The 22,091-nt window shown below is 40.1% G+C and overlaps 2 long non-coding RNA genes across 4 annotated transcripts; both read left to right on the top strand.

Annotated features, from left to right (window-relative positions):
- Positions 1 to 9,149: 9,149 nt before the first annotated feature.
- On the top strand, positions 9,150 to 12,527 carry LOC114765110 (uncharacterized). Its single transcript, XR_003742576.1, has 4 exons — positions 9,150 to 9,431; positions 9,591 to 9,636; positions 11,839 to 11,914; positions 12,152 to 12,527. It is a non-coding gene; the product is annotated as an uncharacterized LOC114765110 (long non-coding RNA).
- Positions 12,528 to 13,043: 516 nt separating this feature from the next.
- Positions 13,044 to 15,244, top strand: LOC114765111 (uncharacterized). Of its 3 annotated transcripts, none has more exons than XR_003742578.1 (5): positions 13,044 to 13,172; positions 13,320 to 13,517; positions 13,659 to 14,127; positions 14,259 to 14,392; positions 14,464 to 15,244. It is a non-coding gene; the product is annotated as an uncharacterized LOC114765111 (long non-coding RNA). The 3 variants fall into 3 exon arrangements; XR_003742579.1 differs by having other exon boundaries at positions 13,320 to 14,127; positions 14,464 to 14,599; positions 15,015 to 15,244; XR_003742577.1 differs by having other exon boundaries at positions 13,320 to 14,127.
- Positions 15,245 to 22,091: the final 6,847 nt, after the last annotated feature.

Genomic DNA, 22,091 nt, shown 5'->3' with positions numbered 1-22,091 from the left:
CTCTACCAACCTAATCTTCTCCACCTGTTGCATCTGCACATAGGCTCTGAGGGAGCTGCAAAAATAATCTTTAGGTTATACATATGTACTCATAACCGAACCTTTTGACCAAGCAATCTACTATTTCAATAAAGTGCAAGCACGCCAGGAGATCACCCCCCTGTATCTAACTAACACAACATTCTCTCTCTACTCTTAAGTCCCTAGTCTGATACCAAGAACAAAGTGACTTTAGGCCCCCAAATATCAGTGATGCCTCATGGTTTTTAACAGAGAAGTAGGCTCATCACGATGGTGCCCTTTGTCCAGGACACTGCACAAAAACAACAAACTAAAATGACAAAGATGCGCAAGTGCCTACAACCTAGAGTATTAACTTCTATGAACACTTCTGGGCCACACCTAAACCATACATGCCAACACAACTGACTAATCATTCCACACAGCACAAAACAAATCCATTAAACAACAACTTACTGCACCAAAACATGGAAAAAAATCCCGGATGAGCTCCCATATGCTCCCATAAATCAGACCTGTAACACAGAAAAGAAACAATTCTGCTTTTCTTCTTCCTATGAATATTGTGATAATCTAGGATGTATGTTTTCGTTTTGGTTATGCAGAGGAACATCTTGCATTTGGTGCATCTCATATATGTCTTCCCATTCCAGCCCTTGTTCCTGCATGTTTCTGCATGTTTTATGTCCATCATTTCTGGCCTATGCCTGGCTCCTAGTATGCCTGACTATGCGGCCAGCCCCTTCTGCGTCCGTTGGGACAAGCAGGCCCTCTTCCTGCCCGTCCCAGCTGGGTCCTCATACATTCCAGTGGGCTCTGTCCCCCTGGAGGAGGATGCAGGCCCATGCCTGGCCCGCCCTCCTTACCAGCTACCGGAGGATCCAGCTCTCACAGCGGCTTACAGGCTGGTACAGACTGGGCGGTGCCTCCATGGCGGAGGAATGTGGGCAGGGCTAAAAGAACCAGAAGAACTAACCATTGATCACTGGTGTGGACCCGGTTTCCACAAAAGAGGAAGTGATTGTGTCAAACGTCTCTGGCGTATTGCTGACTTTAATTGTGTAAAAACAATGAAGTCCATGTGGTGTGGGAGAAGAGAATAGAGTGTGTAGAAAAAACTCTTTCTCCCTCCACACAAAGCACTGTATTCAACCACTCCAATTTGATGTTACCTGGCAGAAAGAGGCATGGCACAATAGAGGTTAAAAATGAACAGTTTATAATTTATTAACACCGGTAAATAATTATTGTAGTTACATGTGAATATTGAATGTAAAAAGGTACCAAGGTTACAGAGAAAATAAAAATGAGAAGAAAGAGTTAAGAGGGAGAAGAGAAAGAGAGGGGGAGAGAAAGGCTCAGAAGCCTCCCGGCTTCCGATGGAAAACCCCCTGAGCAAGAAGCTCAGAGGTCCCTTTTTTCCACATGTGAGCAGACTTTTATACCCCTGGCCTACAGGAAGTTGTCACTGACCAATCAGAACCTGTTGTTTCTGATGTCACGCCCCCGGTGCCTCCCATTTGGGGAAGACAAAGAGGGTGGGCGGTCCTGATGGCTGATACTTCACACGTAACCTTCAGACAAAAGACATGTAAAACAGAGGTGTTGAATCTTCACGCACAACCATCGACACAGGAATGTTACACTTCCCCCTGCAGACATCTGTTATGCAAGGCAAAAGCAGGCTCCCGTGATGTCCATTCTTACAATTGCACAAATTTAATACAAATTCCAGCAATGTGTTCACCACACAGCCTACAGCCCTCCAACCCTGCCGTTAGCCTTTTGCCACACTGGCTCAGGAAGTGCACCGTACACTCAGGAAAGAGCGCTACATACTGTTAAAAGCAGTATGCTATTCTGAAAAAAGCATTTGTATGTAGTTGTGTATATGACCAGCATTTATTTAATTAAAAGCTTAAGTTAAAAATCTTACCTGTAACATCTTAATATCCCGTTTCAATGGGGACACCTGCAGCTTATAGACAAGTGCGGCTTAATTACGTACAATTTCTTTTTCTTTTAAAAATTGGTAGCACAGGTATGCTCTTTAGTTCGTAATTTACAGTAAAACAGTCGTCAGCTTTGATGTCTTTCTCTTGTGCTTGCACATGCTGGTATGTCATTTCACATGTTCCCACCATAAATGATAGAGAGCTTGCAACTGAATTTAAACAGCGACAACAGGGCCCAGTTAAAGAACTGTGTTGAGTACTGTATAAAATGTAGTGTTACTTAAGAGGTTAACTTACCAGGGTTGAACACCAGTTGCTTCGACTCGCTCCAGTGACTTTGAGAAATCCAGTGAATAGAGAAACCCAGCAGTGAACCTGGAAACCCCACTGGGACCAAGAAAAACAAAAGGTAAAAATGCTTATTATTAATATTTAATAATCAGTTAAACACAAACAGGAACTTACAGTTTTTCTCGATTGCTAAAACACTATAACCAATCTTTTGAACTAAAATTTCAAAACCATAATGCTATTTTTCAAAAAGTACACCCATTTCCCTGAACTATAAACACTATTCCCCTGCTTTAACACATGTCAGATTTGGTGAACTGTTACTGCAAAACTTTACACACAAATCCCTACATTTTCAGTGCTTACACCATGTGGTCATTTGGAAAGCACGAGCATTCAATAATGTTAACTTAAGTCAGCACAGCTTGAGCTCAATTAGCACACAATTAACCAAGTGGAAACACTAGGAGTCAAAATTTATCACACACCAGTCAGAAACTTTGATGGGTAGATAAAAGGGCCAAAGTCAGCTCATTCAGGTTTGAAACAATGGATCCAAAGAGATGCAAAGGAAGAGGTCGAGGAGGAGGACGTGGTGAAGGAGGAGGTCGAGGAGGAGGATGTGGTGAAGGAGGAAGAGGAGCAGAAGGAGGTTTAGGACACCAGGGAGGTGGATGAGGAGGAGGTCGAGGAGGACATGGTGAAGGAAGAGGGAGAGAAGGAGGACGTGGTGAAGGAAGAGGGAGAGGAGGATGTGGTGGAGGAGGAGGAGAAGGAGGTCTTGGACTCCAGGGAGGAGGAGGACGACGGCGACCAGGAAGGGGAAGGGCAAGGAGACAAGTGGTCTCGGATGAAATTCAAGCCACTTTAGTTGACCATGCCCTTGTCCATGGTATGACTATGAGGGAGGCTGGGCAACGAGTACAGCCAAATTTGCTGCTCTGGTTCATGACTGGTTTACCAATAACCCAAGGTTTTCTAACATCTTTCTACCTGCATATTCTCCCTTTCTAAACCCGATAGACGAGTTATTTTCGGCATGGCGGTGGAAAGTGTATGACTGAGAACCTTATGTCCGTGTTCACCTCCTCCAGGCCATGGAAGAAGCCTGCCTAGACATATCAGCAGATGCATGCCAGGGGTGGATCAGGCATGCAAGAGGATTTTACCCCCGCTGCCTGGCTAGGGCCAATATAGCCTGTGATGTGGATGAGATTCTCTGGCCTGACCCAGACCAAAGACAGGATGCTGAGGTGGAATAATGTTTTTGGTGTGTGTTGTACTGTACAAATAATAAAACTGTAAAGTAAAGTAAAGTGAAGTGAAGTGATTGTCACATGTGATACACAGCAGCACAGCACACAGTGCACACAGTGAAATTTGTCCTCTGCATTTAACCCATCACCCTGAGTGAGCAGTGGGCAGCCATGACCGGCACCCGGGGAGCAGTGTGTGGGGACGGTGCTTTGCTCAGTGGCACCTCAGTGGTACCTTGGCGGATCGGGATTCGAACCGGCAACCTTCTGATTACGGGGCCGCTTCCTTAACCGCTAGGCCACCACTGTGCCACTATATATACATTGGTTGTGTCTTTTGTGTTCATCATGTGAAAAGGTTTTTGAGGGGAAGACCCACAAGCAACATAACTTGCCAGTTTTGGAAATATTGTTTTTAATTTATTGCACCAATGTGTAAGACTATGTTGTAGTGTGTGTGTTTTTGAGGCCTTGTGTGTGATGTCTGTGGGCAAAGTTTGGTTTTTCAGCAAGAGTGAATGGTTTTGAGTGTAGAGCTTCATTCTGACCTGAAAATACGATGTTTGGGAAATTGGGTGAGACGTTAAGGATTTGTGTTTACTGTTTTGAGAATACGAGGCATAATTTCAAGAAATGTGTTTAAGCAATCGAGAAAAACTGTAAATTGGACCCAGGGGCCAAGAACACAAATGAAACCAAACCCAGGTTTTTGAACAGAACTGGAGCATCACACAGACAAGTGACAAGAGCATGGAAGTAACAAAGTAAATTAGGATAAATAGTTACTTAGGATAATTAGAGGATGATTATTAAAGAGACAACATCTTAGGACTGGGTTTCCTCAAATGTGTGTGTAATACTTTACTCCCATACCTGAGTAAATTTCTTGCTAAATATCTCTACCTGACAGTAAAGTGATAACAGCGCGGGGCAGCTTTTTAAATCGCCCTCCCCCGCTCCACTCATACCCTGTCTTGAATTTACATGTAATGGTTGCATCTGAAATGATCCCACCTTCACCGTGGCTTATCTGTGACAGGCCTCACTGACTGTTGCCATGTAACAGCAAATGCATTTGTAACAACGATCTCTTGGGTATAATATGAAACTGATTGGGTCAGACTCATCTTTACGAGACCCCCCCCCCCCCCCTCCCTCACCCATAAGACTTTAGAAAGAAGAAGAAAAATCAATGTGAGGTTCTGTGGGGAAACCACACACTCAGCCTCATCTTAACACAAGCCAGGAAATCGATACCTGCAGCAGCATGTTCACATGTGGGAAAAGAGCAATAACACCTGCATATTTTCTTCTTCGTATTTGTTTCATATTGGTTATTGCTTATTACTATTGAAACAAACAAAGCAGGTGGAAAATTCCAAAAATAGATTGCACGCAGTTAGAGAAAATAAGTGCAAATGCTGTTTGGCATACATTTGATTTAAACAAAAGGGTGTTGCGCATGTGTGTGTGTGGCCTTTCACTAGATCTCTCTGACATTTGAGTGAGAGACAGTTCAGCGTAGTATCCAAATGGGAAACCTAAATAAATAAGTAAATATTTTAGAGTAAAGGACTGTGATATTAAAAAATTGCTTATCCAAATGTGGACATTTGCGTCAGTGCGTCAGTGTGTAAACTAATATTTGTGATGATGCTGATATGCCTGTTTTTAAGTGACATCCCATATTTTGGCCAAAATTATAGTCCCATGTGGGACTTTTTAAATAACATTTTGAATAATCATTAAAAACACAAGTGTATATCTGATGTGATCACTTACACATGCTTCTGCTTCATGTGCTTAAATGCTTGTAGATGATATGTAAATTCATGACTTGTTGCAATACCACATAGTATTGAAAAATACATCCAAACAATTATCCTGATTATACCTTTTTTTTTAATGAAAATGTTCTATATTAAACAGAGAATATCTCTGTACTGTATATATCACAGCTGCATGGTTGAGAGGCTGTAGAAGCTAAACTCCCAAGTAACCCATAGTACTAAATATTAATCATAAACCTGCATCAAACATATTGCTATAAAAGAGAATAGGCAGCATTAGTAGAGACATTTCTAGCCTGTCCATTAGGCATGTGTGTTGAGTCTTTGGACACCATATGTACAATTTAAGATTACTCAAGATTACCATAAAACTTTTTTACTTACTATTTACTATACATTAGATGTACATTTACATTTACAGTATTTATCAGACGCCTTATCCAGAGCGACTTACAATCAGTATTTACAGTGACAGTCTCCCTGGAGCAACTTAAGGTTAAGCAACTTAAGGTCTTGCTCAGGGACACAATGGTAGTAAGTGGGATTTGAACCCGGGTCTTCTGGTTCACAGGCGAGTGTCTTACCCACTAGGCTACTACCACCTTCATAACTATAGTTATTGTGAAAAAATAGAAATAGAAATGTGAAAAATAATAACAAGAATACTAAAATGAAAAATATACAAGTTGTATAAAAATGAAATATACATAGTTCCAATAATCAAACTACTGTGTATCATGACATTACTTGAATCAGTTTTTTTTTTTTTTGGAAGTGATGCAGAGTAGCATCTGTCACTTTCTGCAGTGTGTTTTCACCCTATGGATACATTATCCCATCGGTACTTGTATAGGTGGGCGTAGATATTTTTGGCTCTGCCTTCGTGTAGGCCATATGTAGACTGTTCTGAAGGTCTTCTTGAATACATCTTTCTGATAAGTGGGGTTAGAGGATGATGACCCAGGCTGTATTTGACCCTGTGGGTTATGGAAGCAGTGTATGACCTGGAGTCCTGCCAGTAGCCCTTACACAGGTCCAGGGTGGTGATGAAAGAGGCAGTGCCCAGGTGTTCTATTAAATTCTCAAGCCGAGGCATCGGATAAGTGTCGAAATGTGAATGGGCATTCACCTGTCAAAAGTCAATACAAAAGCATAGTGTACCATCATTTTTGGGCACCATTACTCCATGCATGGAAAGATCTCTCAATCATGCCCATGGTGAGCATCTCTTCCACCTCAGGCTTGAATGCTGGCAGAAGACGCTCAGGAACCAGATACATCTGCTGGCACACTGGGGCAGTGTCCGTGAGGGGAATGTTGTGCTCCACCACAGAGCTGTAGCCCGGCCTTTCCTGCCAAAGACTAGGAGGCATGATTTTCTTGAGCTCTGTTTGCTGGCAGGGAGAAAAGAGAGATAAATCCAATGTAGAGGAAAGATGCACAAGGGGAAGAACTGTTCCAGTCTTTCTTCCTCCTCTTCCACCAAGCTGTATGCCTGGTTGCCTCTCATGTCACTCCTTCAGAAGATTGAAATGAAAAGTCGGTCATGTTTTCCGCTTCTTCGGCAGGTCAATCTCATAGGTGGACCAATTTTCCGCACCACCTCACAGGGCCCTTGCCACCTAGCTAACAACTTGTTTTGTCACGCATCTGGAGAACATGGACTAGAATGTTATGGGTTTTGGGTGACTTGGGACCCTCCCACACCTCCTTAAGCACATCCAAAGGGCCCCTCACTGGACTCCTGTATAGCAACTCAAAAGGCGAGAAGCCCGTGGAGGCCTGGGGGACCTCCCGGAAGGCAAAGAGCAGGAATGGCAGCAATCAGTCCCAGTCCTTCCTGTTGGCTCCCACAAAGTTCCTCAGCATGTTCTTTTGGGTCTGGTTATAACGTTACACAAGTCCATCGTCTGAGGGTGTAAGGGTGTGGCCCAAAGGCATTTAATGCCCAGAAAGCAATGTACCTGTCCCAACAGCTTAGACAAAAAGGCAGTGCCCTGATCTGTAAGGACTTTTTGGGGGATGCCTACTCTGGACAACAACTGTAACAAAACCTGTGCAATGGCCAAGGTGCTAATCTTGCGCAACGGAAAGGTTTCAGGATAACAAATGGCATAGTCACAGATTACTAAGATATACCTATAGCCTGTTTTAGTCCTCTCCATGGGACCCACAATGTTCATGGCTATGCGGGTGAAGGGAACCTCTATAACTGGAAGTGGTGGTAAAGGGTAGGGCCAGTCGGGTCTTATGCTTTCTGGTTAATTGGTACTCCGGACATGATCAGCAGAATTTAAACACGTCCTTATACACTAGGCAAATAAAGCCTAGCCACGTTTCTCTCGTAAGTCTTCGTAGTACTTAAGTTATCTGCCCAGGGAATTTGAAATCCCCATGACTAAAACCTGCTCCCTGAGTCCCTGCGGCGGCACCACCAGCTGCTCAGCCTTGTCCTGCCCTGACTGATGGTACAACAACCCTTCCTTCAAAACATAATTCTTTCCAGACAAAGTAGGGGGAGACCCTACGGCAACCATCTCATGGACCTTTTGCAAAGTGATATCTTCTCTCTGAAATCACTTGATGTTGTCTGGAACCTGGTAGAGGAGATTGTAGACATGGTTTTGGCCAAAAACTGTATCAGATTGAGATAAATCCAAGCCAATGTCATCAATGATAAAAATAGTTTCAATAACATCCATCAAGTCTCTCTTACAACATTTGGTCAAATCCTCAAAAAATAAAACAGGTACACATGAAGCAACTGTATCAAGTACCATTTGACAGAAATTCCGAGCGAGAGAAACATCTGTGTCATGTGTATGTGCAGGTATGTATTGTTCACCTTAATATTGTGTGGCATTGTGCATTGTACATGTAACCTAGTTCCGTGTAAAATTAATACGCTGTAGACATAAGATAAATTGAACAACGTCCTTGTCTTTCAATTGAACAACGTCCTTCACTGTGTTTCAGAGAGTTTTGCAAATGAATGCTGAGGAAATCCAACATGATTATATGTATATGTATATATGTGTGTGTGTGTGTGTGTGTGTGTGTGTGTGTGTGTGTGGATTTAATCTTGCAAAGACTTGAACAAGAGGGGAAATTGTAATTGGACAGAGGGCAATCATCAATGTAGCGAGAGGGTAACATCACTCTTTGCACTGCCATAATCTGTGGATTAAATTTCACTGTGTGCACCGTGTGCTGTGCTGCTGTGTATCACATGTGACAATCACTTCACTTTGATTAGTCACACACAGTGATTCTTCCAAAGATGCCTTGCTAATAAAGACATAGCCTGTGATGTAGACGTAATCTTATGGCCTGAGCCATCCAGACGGTGAGATGATAAGTGTCACAGTATTGATGTTGCTCTTTATTTCTGAATAAAATCCAGCCTGACAAAGTAGAGGAAAAAAGTTTTTTTTTACAAATGTGTTTTGAATTTCTTACAGTTGTGTTGATATGGGCAGTGCAACCCATTGAGACATACTGTATGTGATTTTCGGCTATATAAGAAATAAATGTTGTTGTTGTTGTTTTGTGAGTTACAAGAACAGTTGAAATGTGAAATGTGTCTGTTTGAAAATTGACTTAGGTGTTCTGCAAATTGTGTGTGGTGTTCAGTGAGGTGTTGAATGTGAATTGTGTAAATTTGAATTATTTACAAGTGTTATTTATCAAAACTGAATATTATATGGGATTTAAAATAGCTTTGAATTTGAAATTATTTTACTTGAATATTAAACATTTGAAAATGAACACAACTCATTTTTTTAAGGTTTTTTTAAGTTTTATAGACATATATTTTCAAACAAGGAATGTTTTGTTCTGAATTCTAAGACTGCAGATATCCAGTTTTTAAAAATACAACTTAAAGTTTTCAAGATGAAGAACAAATTCGAAATATCAAATTCAATTTTCTAAAATTCAAATGCAGAAATTCAGATCGTACAGAAAGTAGGTCAGAGGTCATCTACAGGGAGGCGTAGATGATCTCGGAAAAGTCGAATGAAGCATTTTGGCCAATTACAGAGCTGCAGTAGTTTTCTGGCGCGAGCGTGCGGCTCAGGAGGTCACCATTCTTCTGCCTGATCATGAATCGCCCAGAGGTAAGTGATTTTTAAGCATTTATGGTTTATATTTATATATTATACAACTTTAAGTGACAAAGCGGCCGTTGTAAAGAGCTTAGAAATAGAACAGGGAATCCGTTTGCTGTTAGGAATTTCGCATTCAGTGTTGACATTATCCCTGATTTTAATCATCAGGTTCTACTGTCTTCTGTCGTGGCGCGTCACACAGCTCGCCTCCTGTGTAAGTGTTACAGTTTTTCTCGATTGCTTAAACACATTTCTTGAAACTATGCCTCGTATTCTCAAAACAGTAAACACAAATCCATAACGTCTCACCCAATTTCCCAAACATCGTATTTTCAGGTCAGAATGAAGCTTGACACTCAAAACCATTCACTTTTGCTGAAAAAACAAACTTTGCCCACAGACATCACACACAAGGCCTCAAAAACACACACAACAACATAGTCTTACACATTGGTGCAATAAATTAAAAACAATATTTCCAAAACTGGCAAGTTATGTTGCTTGTGGTTCTTCCCCTCAAAAACCTTTACACACGATGAACACAAAAGACGCAACCAATGTATATATAGTGGCACATTTTTATTAATGTACAGTACAACACACACCAAAAACATTATTCCACCTCAGCATCCTGTCTTTGGTCGGGGTCAGGCCAGAGAATCTCATCCACATCACAGGCTATATTGGCCCTAGCCAGGCAGCGGGGGTAAAATCCTCTTGCATGCCTGATCCACCCCTGGCATGCATCTGCTGATATGTCTAGGCAGGCTTCTTCCATGGCCTGGAGGAGGTGAACACGGACATAAGGTTCTCTGTCATACACTTTCCACCACCATGCCGAAAATAACTATCGGGTTTAGAAAGGGAGAGTATGCAGGCAGAAAGATGTTAGAAAACTTTGGGTTATTGGTAAACCAGTAATGAACCAGAGCAGCGTGATGGAAGCTGACGTTATCCCAAACAACAACGTAGTGAGGCTGCTCTTACTGTGCTGGTTCCCTGTAGTCCAGCTGGAACATATGCAAGAAAAGCAAGGAGAAGCATAGTGTTATAGGGTCCTAGAATGGCATGGCAGTAGAGTACCCCTCGTTGGCTGATGGCTGCGCACATAGTGACATTCCCTCCACGCTGACCAGGGACATTTACAATAGCCCGATGGCCAATTATGTTCCTCCCCCTTCTCCTCCTTTTGGTCAGGTTAAAACCTGCCTCATCCACAAAGATAATTTCATGGGGAACAGCCGTCCTTCAATCTCAAATATTCTCTGCAAAACACATAACACAGTAGAGTAAATCTCTACCCTGAACCACAGTTCAAGAGTGCACAAATGGCAGCATAAACTGCCATGCTGTGATGAAACACAATACTTCATACAATATCAAAACTCATACCTGAACATATTACGCTCGTTGGTTTTTCACTCTGTCAGAGTTCCGTTCAAAAGGGACGTGGTATGCCTGTTTCATTCGGAGTTGGTTCTTTCGGAGGATGTGGTCAATTGTGGAGAGGCTGATGGCATTTATCACTCAAAAATGAATCTCTCGCAGGTGGATTGACAAAAGCATTACCTTCCTCCACCAGGTGGTCATCTCTGTGTCCTTCAAAAATAGAAGCACTCATTACTGTAACTGTCACACATCCTTTTTACAGGAATAAATGGAAACATACTGAAACTCAAGAAACTTTAGTTTAGTAACTCAAAAGTTACTGTACAGAGCAGTCTTACTGCAAGTACATCTACATGTTTTCCTCCCTGACGGTGCTGATGATGGAGGCAACAGTAAAGCGACTCAAATTTGGCTGTACTCGTTGCCCGGCCTCCCTCATAGTCATACCATGGACAATTTCATCCGAGACCATCCGAGACCACTTGCTCTTCCACTTCCTTGTCGCCGTCGTCCTCCTCCTCCTCCTCCTCCCTGGTGTCCTAGACCTCCTTCTGCTCCTCTTCCTCCTCCTCTCCCTCCTCCTTCACCACGTCCTCCTCCTCTCCCTCTTCCTTCACCACGTCCTCCTTCTCTCCCTCTTCCTTCACCACGTCCTCCTCGTAACAGTTCACCAAATCTGACTCATGTGTTAAAGCAGGGGAATAGTGTTTATAGTTCAGGGAAATGTGTGTACTTTTTGAAAAATAGCATTATGGTTTTGAAATTTTAGTTCAAAAGATTGGTTATAGTGTTTTAGCAATCAAGAAAAACTGTAATTTGTTAGTGCTTCATTTATTTCCATGATTGGAATCCACATCAGATCCAACTTGGATATAAGGTCACTCGATGATGATTGTAAGCTGTGTTTTGAGTTGAAGACTTTAACATTGTGAATAATCATTTAGATATATGTGTAGATTGCAGGCATGATTAAAGTAGCTATATCGTTCATTTCCACTTATACTGACAGTGTTATTTACATTGTAAGGTATGTGCCCAACTGAAGGAGCTGTTCCCAAAATTTCAGGATGTAAAGGGGGGTTGGCTTGTCTATAAGTCTTCAGGTAATCATCAGGAACATAGTGAAACATTGCAAAGAAAATAAATAAATAAATAAATAAATAAGTAAAATAAAATACATTTCTGAATTTTTACATTATCACTAATGACATATTCCATATTTTATGTAAGTAAATACCTTTGTGTCAAGCTTAAAACATGAATCCTGGCATAACAAAATAAAAGGAATGAAATCCAATAACACATTGTGTTTTTCTGTATTTTGTGTAATTTTTCTTAAGGTGGATGGGGCTCCCGGAAGCTTACACTTATCCCACCCGATGAGAGTGGGTACAGTGCCAAACATTTGAAAGCAGCAACCCAGGGTTTCAAAGGAGTTCTTTATGTAGCTCCACTACAAATGGAGCTCGATACCACTGCTGTGCCACCTGAATCGGAAAGCTTTAATGATATGCCTAAAGAAAAATGCCAGAAATGTGGAATCAAGTATCCTTTAGTTATCCTGATTGCACACATAAAGTCATGTGTGAGCAGTGATGAAGTTGAACAAACCAGTGATGAAGCTGACGAAACCAGTGATGAAGTTGAACAGACCAAACAAGTAAAGTATTAAGTATTAAAACAGTTCATTAAATGTAATACATCATTCGGAAGTTTAACAAGGTATTATAATATTTTTTAAAACATTTTTAGAGCTGCTTTTGAAGAAACTAAATTAGCTCAAAAATTAGGACATAGCATTTCTGTATATATTTGTTCTTTGCATATGAAGGTTAAAGGGAAAATGTAGTATATGTATAATTTTAAAACCATGTTTTAAAACCATGTTAAAAAAACTAATAAATGCTTGAAACAACATGAAAGAAAATAATTGACATTATATTGTTTTCGTTTTTGCCCCATCTGTCAAAAGAAAATGCCTTTTGATGTGATAGAGACAACATATTTTCAGTAAATTCAGTAAATCTTATACAATTTTTTTATTGTTGTTTTTTGTACTTTCTTTATGTGTGCTGTTAAGATTGCCACAGGTCTTCTTCACTATACAATTGTGAATTGAATATTGTGTTTTATGTTCAAATTATGAATGTTCAATTCATTTAGAACTCTTTAAGTTATCTATTCAAAAAGGCATTTTGTTCCGTTATTACACGTTAATTAAGTTTGTATATTACAGTGTAAACATGCCACCTCTGGAGTTTAATGTGTCTATGAAAGAACCATTCACATCTGGAGTTTCTGTGTCTGTGAAACATACCGGTGATCATTTAAATGCAGCTGATACCACAAGCATGAGTTATGGTATGCATTTTTAATTTTTTTTTGGAACTGATAAGCATAATACATTTCTGAGATGTAAAACTGAAATAGAATACACAATTAGCTTCAGCTGAACTGTTAACATGTTGCTTCTTTGTTTTTGTTTTTTTTGTTTTGTTTTCTTTGCAGATTGGAAAACTGAACCAGATAAAAATAAAGCAGCATCCTTATACACAAAGGAAATAATTCTCCAACATGAGATGAGAAAGCCCATCTTGATGACCATGGATTTGAGGATGGACAAGGAAGATCAAGACAGAGAACTTGTTGCATTCTACAAACAAAACAGCGTAGAATGGGCAAGCCCTGTGAAGAGCAGACTCCAAGGTGGTATTAAAAAAGTAGAAATACATTTATTCAGTGGCATTCCTAGCTGGGTTTTAATGGCCATGTCTCTTTTTTTGTTGGGGGGGGTGCTGTTGCTGTAAATTGCTAAAATGTAACTTTTAGCCCATTATTTTAAAACAGGAAATACTGCAATGGTGAACCAGGTGAACCAGGTCATCTTGTTCCATCATCATCACAATTTCTCATAGAGAGTGGTCTTTTCCTAGTTGCAGGATGAATGATTGGACATTCTATTCTACATGGTGGACCTCGGCTGTCTGGAGTCAGCCAAGCAATAGTTCATGTACTACTAGGTTGTTCACCTGAGACTGCTACAGTGCAAATAGAAGACTGTCCTGACTATGATATTCATGAAACCATAAAACCGGTATTTACATTAGTTGCATAATTTAGGTTTAATTTAAACTAGTCATAATTGCATTCAAATTTTTTACTTTCATTTAATATTATTCTTCATGAAGCTTGATGGAGAGGCTGAAATCATAGCAGTGAATATCAAGCTGTCCTTGACCTGAGTCTTGCTTGGGATCTGCCTGGCCCAACCAAAGAAAACCGGAAGTGGCTTTTTGAGTGCCTTTTATCATATGCGGTAGTATTGTTTTTATTTTGTTAAAGCAATTTTTTTCTTTTGTTTAATTAACCTTCACACTTAAGCATTTTGTACTATTATAATTATTGTATTTATGAAACCTAATAATGTAATATATGTTATACAAAAAGTCATTGGAAGGAGATTACGGCAGTTGAAACAAATACGTAAAGGACTCAAAGAAACCAGAGTGTGGCCACTGGTGACTGAAAGGACAGATGTGGATATTTATCCGAGGGAATGTGAAAATTCGCTCACCCCATTGGTAAGTTTAAATTGGTTATGAAGTGATGTGCATATAGTACTGTTGCAACAGAAATATATTATTGTTTCCAGATGCTGCTGCCCTGTATCTGCTGGCCCTCTGATAGCAGTGTGGATGATGATGATGACGATGACAATGACAATGACGATTGTTCACTAGAAGATAGATGTTGTATCTCAGGGTATTTGCGTCGCTTCATTGAAACCGGTATACACCTTTACATTTGTTTTATATAGGTCTGTATACAGTTTGCTCAATTTTATACCGGGTATATGTTTGATGACCTGGATTAGATAAGAGAGGTGGTAGGAATGACATCAGAAACTGAAAGACTATTTCACCGCTGGTTCCTTCAAGATTTTCCCATGGTTTTATAAATTGAGTAAAATAAAGCTTTTGGTAAATGTACCCTGACAATAGTTATGACGAATTATGTTTAATGCAGATTTTATTTTACTTATAAATTGAAGAAAGTCATTATAAGAGCCTATAGGAAAATCTCATGGGAACCAGAGGGTGGTGTTTTGACATCACACTTCCACTACTCTTATTTCTCAAATAGGAAACTTTTTTTTCTTTGAACTGCCCATGATTCAAATTTATATATGTTTGCTTTATTTAGCATCAAGCTCTGACCTTAAGGCCTTGGTGAAATTTTGGCTGGGGTGGGAAGTGCCAGATGGAAAGATGGTAGTGGAAGTTGTTACTGCTGACATGCCGAAGTCCTCCACTTGCTTCAATATGCTACGATTACCAAGTTATTACAACAACAACAACAACATTTATTTCTTATATAGCCCAAAATCACATACAGTATGTCTCAATGGGCTTTGACAGGCCCTACAGTTGACACCCCCCACACTTGACCCTTCTGCACACAAGGAAAAAAAAGAAAGGAAGAAACCTTGGGAAGGAGTGATACAGAGAGGGACCCCCTTCCAGGGTAGAGTGAGCCTGCAAATGGTGTCAGTGCAGGGTTGGATATGATATAATGAGTCCTACAGTTGTAGGGTTGGAGAAGTCCAGGATGTATTCAGTGTCATGGTCTAGATTACGTGTCCGTAATGATGTTACTGGTCCATTTGAAGATCCCTGAAGCTGTAGTTGTAATGGTGGTGGTGGTTGTGGTGACCCTCTGGTTTGTTTCATGTTTTGTCCTTGTAAACCAGTTGTCAGGAACCAGGATTTATTTGCTGGTCTCTTCACTGGGGTCTGCCAGTAGTCTGGGTGCTTGATTCCGTGTCTCGGAGAAAAACAAACAGAAGCAGCGGCAGACGGTTGCACTGTACGACCGATACTGAAATCTGTGGTTATAATGGTATATTGGTGCTACAGTGGCCCGGTACCCTAACTAGGACAGCCTAACTGGTGAATTTAACTTTGTCTGTGTCTAACAGGGGGACTCTGTGATAAACTGGACTTTATAATTGACACTGCGTCAAAATCAATTATTACATGGATTTCAGCCATTTTAGGGACAAGCTCCTTAAGTCCATTGGCACTTCTGAGTTTGGTTTTGGGCTCGTACAGTTATGTAAAATCTAATACAGACACCATGTCTACAAATGAAGTTACAGTCCCACAGTTTTTCCTGCATTGTTTGGAATAATTTGCACACGTTCATGTAGTATTGCCGTTTTATTTTTGAGACTTTGGAAACTTCCATGCAATAGCTTACAGCATTCCTTCTCTGGTTTTGATGCAGTTTAGGTATTTATAGTGCTTGTACATGATGAAACAGTTCTTGTAACAAAAAATAAATTTAAATTCAGTTCCAGAACTCCATGTGTCTACTCAATGTGTCATTACTCAAGTGACTGGCAAAACTGCACTGCAGCCATGTAAATGTCTATCCCATGGGATGGTAATGGTGATCTTGGATCCACTGTGTCCTTTAGTGCTGCAAGCTCCTCTGCTGTAAGTGGACATTCCACAATAGGAACATTAACACCAACACTTTCACCAGGAGGCAACTGCTTTCCCAATCAATATCAGCAATGTTCAGTTCCACAAAGAACAACATATTTCTGTATAAATCGTGTATAATCTCAGCTGTAATAGTTCCAAATACTAAGTGTTTAAACACCAGTGAAGGAACATTTAATTTTCACAACCCCTGTAATAGTGTAAACATGGCTTTAAATTAGCATTAACAAAATACCTCTTCACCTTGGGGATCATCAACTGGATAATGAATTTGACCCAAGCCAGAGCTTGTTTGGAGACATGTTGGGTTCTGTTCTCAAAGGGTGATTTCCCCAACCATCTCGGGAAAATGCTCAGATCATCTTGTAGCCGTGGTAGAAATGTGCAGTGGCAACAGAAGAGATGTGTTTGGTCTGCAGTATGAAGGTAGCTAGCTTCCTCGAGATAGTGTAGTACATCATAGTAGACGCTGGTCACTGTAGTCCACACATCTCTCCAAAGTCGCTCTATTCTACAACATAAGGCATTACGAGAAAAGTCCCAAGCAATCAGTTCATTCAAACAAGCATTTGGAGAATAAAGCACAAGGTGACATATGTCCTCTACATAATACTTTCTTTACATACCTTTGATTGTGGACACTTTTTCCAGAAATGAAACTACTTCTCCCTGTGCCACGAACTGTGAACATTAAACATGCAATATCCACGTTCTCGACTCCATGGTCTCCTCTCACCCTGTAATGATCATAAAGGCAATGTTTTAATACTTAACATAATGCTTATTTATAAAGCATCATATAACATTCCTGGTGAAGCACATTAGTAAAAATGTGGAGGCTACAAAATTATCATATTGTGAAATATTACAATTTAAAATCATGGTTTTTAAATATACTTTAAAATATAATTTATTTCTGTGATACAAGCTGAATTTTCTCTAGCCATTACTTGATCCTTCAGAAATAATGAATTGATACTGTTATTATCAGTTTTGGAAATGGTTGTGCTGTTTAATATTTTATTAGAATATCTGATAATTATTTCTGGATTCATTAAGGAATTAAAAAGATTGTTTATAATATGGATGCACCGAAATGAAAATTCTTGTCCGAAACCAAAAAAGAGGAAACCAAGACCGAAAACACCAAAATAATTATGCAAATTATTAGTACCATTGCAGAAGGCACTATGAGAAAGGTAGTACACAAAGCAGCGCAGCAAATGACTTTGAAACGTGCAGCGCTCATATTTGTTAAATGGATATCCTTCTGAAGTTTCATTGCAATTCTTGTCTTTCAGTCCCCACAATTAAAACCACATGAAACCCCTAATAACACTGCAGTCATCAATGAAAATTAAGAGCTTTATTTCAAGAACCAACTTTCAGAAACAAACCTTACACAAAATACGTTTCTTTTTTTTTTTTTTTTTTCCTATGTTCGGGGCAAAAGGAAAATATTAGGGGACTAAATTAATATCAGTATGTGAAGTATAATCGTCTCTCTTTGTCTCTGAAAGAATGCACGTCAGATGCTGATAGTCAGTTTTTACTTTCACTTTAACATATTGAGCAGTTTTCACGTTGCTTGTATGCTATCCATTGGCTCACCTCCATGGTTTAAAACATAAATATATGTATTTATAAAGCCATGTTTTTTCACTCACTGAAAGCTACATCTGTCTGCATTCGGTGCATCCCTAGTATATAATAATATATAGTGAATAAATTCATTTTTGGTTGAACTACCCCTCTAAGCCAGAAGTTCTCAATTCCAGTCCTTCCGACTCTGCAAATTTTGCATGTCTGTTTGTTAAGCTTTCTGATTCAGATCATCAGCTTATTAGAATTGAGCTCTGTGCATAAACTGTGTTGCAATTGGCATGGTCCCTACACTGTGTCCTACTCCCCGAGCAGGGGAAATCCGTTGAAGTTTACTTTATGCTGTGCCACTTCCTGCAGGATCTTCACGTCACGTCTTAATCTTCAGAACATAAATGACAAATATTTTTGATAAAATACAAGAGCTCTCTGACCCTTCATAGACAGCATGTGTTTCTACCACAGTCAAGGCACAAAAATGTAGTAAGGACAACGTTAAAATAGCCCATGGAATAGTTCCTAGTATCCCTTTAAGGATGACCTTACTACATCTCTTTGCCTTTGCTGTAGTAGTACCCTTGCTGTCTATGAAATGTCATCAGAAATATTTTAATTTGTGTCCTGAAGATGAGCAAAGGTCTTACAGGTTTAAAAACAGCATGAGGGTAAGTATATTATGAACAATTTCCTTTTTGGGTGAAAAGTTCTACCACAATACCTAACAATTAATGTAAAAAAATTATGTGTACTTTCATCTTTATTACTTGATACCACAACTTACCTAAGAGGGAAACCATATCTTTCCACAGACTCTTGGAAGAAGCACAGCGCAGTCGATGCTGAATTGCTTGTGGCAGCGCCTAGGTACATTATCTGTAGAATTAGAAATAGCATTGTTAGTTTTAGTTTTCTGGTACACTAACAATTCCAATGTTGCATTATATTGTACATCAAAAACAAATTCACCTTTTGTGAAAAGCCGTCCACCCCTCCAAACAAGACAATGTTATACCGGAAACCAAAGACATTAGACATTTAAAGACATTTAAATTTTGGCAGTCTTGATTGACTCACCTACCTAGTACTTTCTAGTAATCCTGAAGAGCTTGATTAACTTGTCCATGTATGTTTGACTAGGGTTGGAGCTAAACTAAAAAAAAGACCTCAAGGGCCAGACTTTGAACTGCTATATCAGACATAAGTTTCCATCTTAAGATGATACTGTTAAAATTTATATGTAAAAATCATATTTAAACTTACCATATCAATTTGTGATTGCTGTCTATGTGCATCAGAGATTTGGGCCCTGGGACAGAATACCTCCTCCGGACAACACAACCCAACTGCGTCATCCTGGATAAAACTCCCAGTGTGTCTACTCAATGCAGCGATGACCTGACTCGGTCATATTGTACCTTGTGGCCTTCAGATTTTAAAGCTCCTTTTACCATTCTGTATCCAGAATTTGGCATTCGGGACTTAATGTTTGACACTAATGTGTCCAGCTCATCATCTGTACAGTGATCTCACAGATAGATCGAACTCTGCTAGTCGTCTGTGTACAGTGCTTTCAGATACCCTCAAAAGGCTTGCAATACACCTGACTGGTAAGTTCATTTCAAGCAAATTGACGAGTTAGCCCAGACCCTGGAGGGCTTAAATCAAGGTTGAATACTCACCTTTTTTCTGTGGCTTTTAATTTGTATTGAGGTAGGTGTTGTGTCATGTAGTAGTTTTATTGTTATGTCCTTTGATGTTTGTCTTATTGTTTTTGCAATAAGACAATTGCAGGGTGGTCGCAGGGTGGTAGTAGCCTAGTGGGTAACACACTCGCCTGTGAACCAGAAGACCCAGGTTCAAACCCCACTTACTTCCATTGTGTCCCTGAGCAAGACACTTAACCCCAAGGGGCAGGGGTGGCCTAGTGGTTAAGGAAGCGGCCCCGTAATCAGAAGGTTGCTGGTTCGAATCCCGATCTGCCAAGGTACCACTGAGGTGCCACTGAGCAAAGCACCGTCCCCACACACTGCTCCCCGGGCGCCTGTCATGGCTGCCCACTGCTCACTCAGGGTGATGGGTTAAATGCAGAGGACAAATTTCACTGTGTGCACTGTGTGCTGTGCATCACATGTGACAATCAATTCACTTTCACTTTCAAGTTGCTCCAGGGGTACTGTCCCTGTAACTACTGATTGTAAGTCGCTCTGGATAAGGGCGTCTGATAAATGCTGTAAATGTTTTTATATTTTGATTTATTATGACTTTGTATTCTTTGAGCACACGGTCTCTTGTACAGCACCCTGGTCAACTTGTTTAAAAGGAGCTCTATAAATAAACTAACTGATTTAGCACACAACTTTGGGTTAACCAGGACAATTTCCTCTCTTACTCACATTTCTAATCTATCTCACTCATGTTGATTCAGAGGGATACATCCATTTTTATCAGTACAAACTAGACTGCTGTAACTGACTGGTCTTCCTCTTGTGCTGCTCATCTAGAATGCTGCAGCACAACTGGCTTCCTGTAGCTCAATACTATGATATTATCAATCAGCAAGACTTCTGGCTCATAGTTGGATTTTGTACAGATAAGTAGCCAACATTGGGAGCTTCTCAACTCGTTACCCGTATAATAGACACCCATCCAAAGAATCAATGACTAACCAGTTTCCATGGGCTACAAGACCATGACCAAGCAGCTGGGTGAGGTGGTGACAACAATTGTGTGCAATTATTCACAATTGAAAGAACCATAAAACAACTGCCAATCTTCCTCGTTCTGGAAGATCTCATCTTGTGTCACGCCCGCTTGCTGACAGGGGAGAGAAGCGCAGAAGCAGGACATGCTGGGAAGGGGTTTTATTATAAAATAAACAAATAGAAATAAACAATGGCGTGGTGGAAATAAAGGGTAACAAACTTAAACTTGCCCGCAGGTGTGTGGCGGTTGCCAGAACTTAAAACACAAAACAGAAAACAGAAGTTCATGCTCCGAGTTCACGAAAATGCCATCCCTTCCGAAGGGCCGGAAATCTCTGGCTTTTAAGCGTAGTCAGAACCAGGCCAGGGCTAGTTGATAGGAACCTTTCCATAATCTTAAGGCAACTGGGACCATAGTCACTTTTAGAAACTTTTTAGAAATTAAGGACTGACTGTAAAGGACTGAAATCCTGCACTCTGCCCTGCTCAAGAAAGCACATTTACAGGTTTAACACTGAAAATCTAAATGATTCAGATGAGGACTGGGTGAAAGTGGTCAGATGAGACCAAAACAACTCAACTCGTCATGTTTGGAGGAGGAGGAATGCTGCCAAGAACACAGTCTCCACCATCAAACATGTAGGTGGAAATGTTATGCTTTGGAGGTGTTTTTCTGCCAAGGGGACACGACAACTGCACAGCATCATAGGGAGGATGGACGGGGCCATGTACCATCAAATCTTGGATGCGAACCTAATTCCCTCAGCCAGGGAACCAAACGCAACGGGTGTATTATAGTTTCACTGATGTTGGTTAGGACATGTTGGCAGCATTTACCCATGCTACATAATATAGGTTTGAGCACAGACATTTAGTAATATAGCATCATATGATCAATATGAAAAAAGTAACACTACTGAGAAATAAAAATGATATATTGTTACATGTTAGTGTCATTATTAAACTATTTTTGGCATAAAATAACGTACAAAATGTAATCATATTACTCTACCAGTGTGAATAAACATCAGTGCTGAATATTTGACAATAACAATATTTGAATATTGTTAATTTTGACAATAAATTGTGTAAAATTAAATCTGAAAAGTCAACAATGGCAATAGGACAAATACTTAATAACAAAATTAAAATGAAAGGCGTAAAATCGACACTCAAATTTTTACAGTGTGGATTTCAGTCAAGGACTCAGTGAGAATATGCCACAGTATATTGTGTGGCAGACTGGAATAGTAAAAATAAAGCTAGAAGCAACTATATCACACACAGCATGAGAGCATTTAGTCTTTTCTGTATTCTGCTTCTTTCTGTATTCAGTGGTTATTTCTGGATATACCATGATTGGATGATTGTGAGAAAATCAAACCTGTTCAAAATTTTGATTGCCCCTTGTGAGGATTTCTCATTGTGAAAGCGTGGACTTGTCTTCATAGTGTGCTTGCAAACACAGA

This window comes from Denticeps clupeoides, chromosome 15 (genome assembly GCF_900700375.1).
Source record: "Denticeps clupeoides chromosome 15, fDenClu1.1, whole genome shotgun sequence".
Lineage (NCBI taxonomy): Eukaryota > Metazoa > Chordata > Actinopteri > Clupeiformes > Denticipitidae > Denticeps > Denticeps clupeoides.
This window is presented reverse-complemented; position numbering and strand designations above follow the sequence as displayed.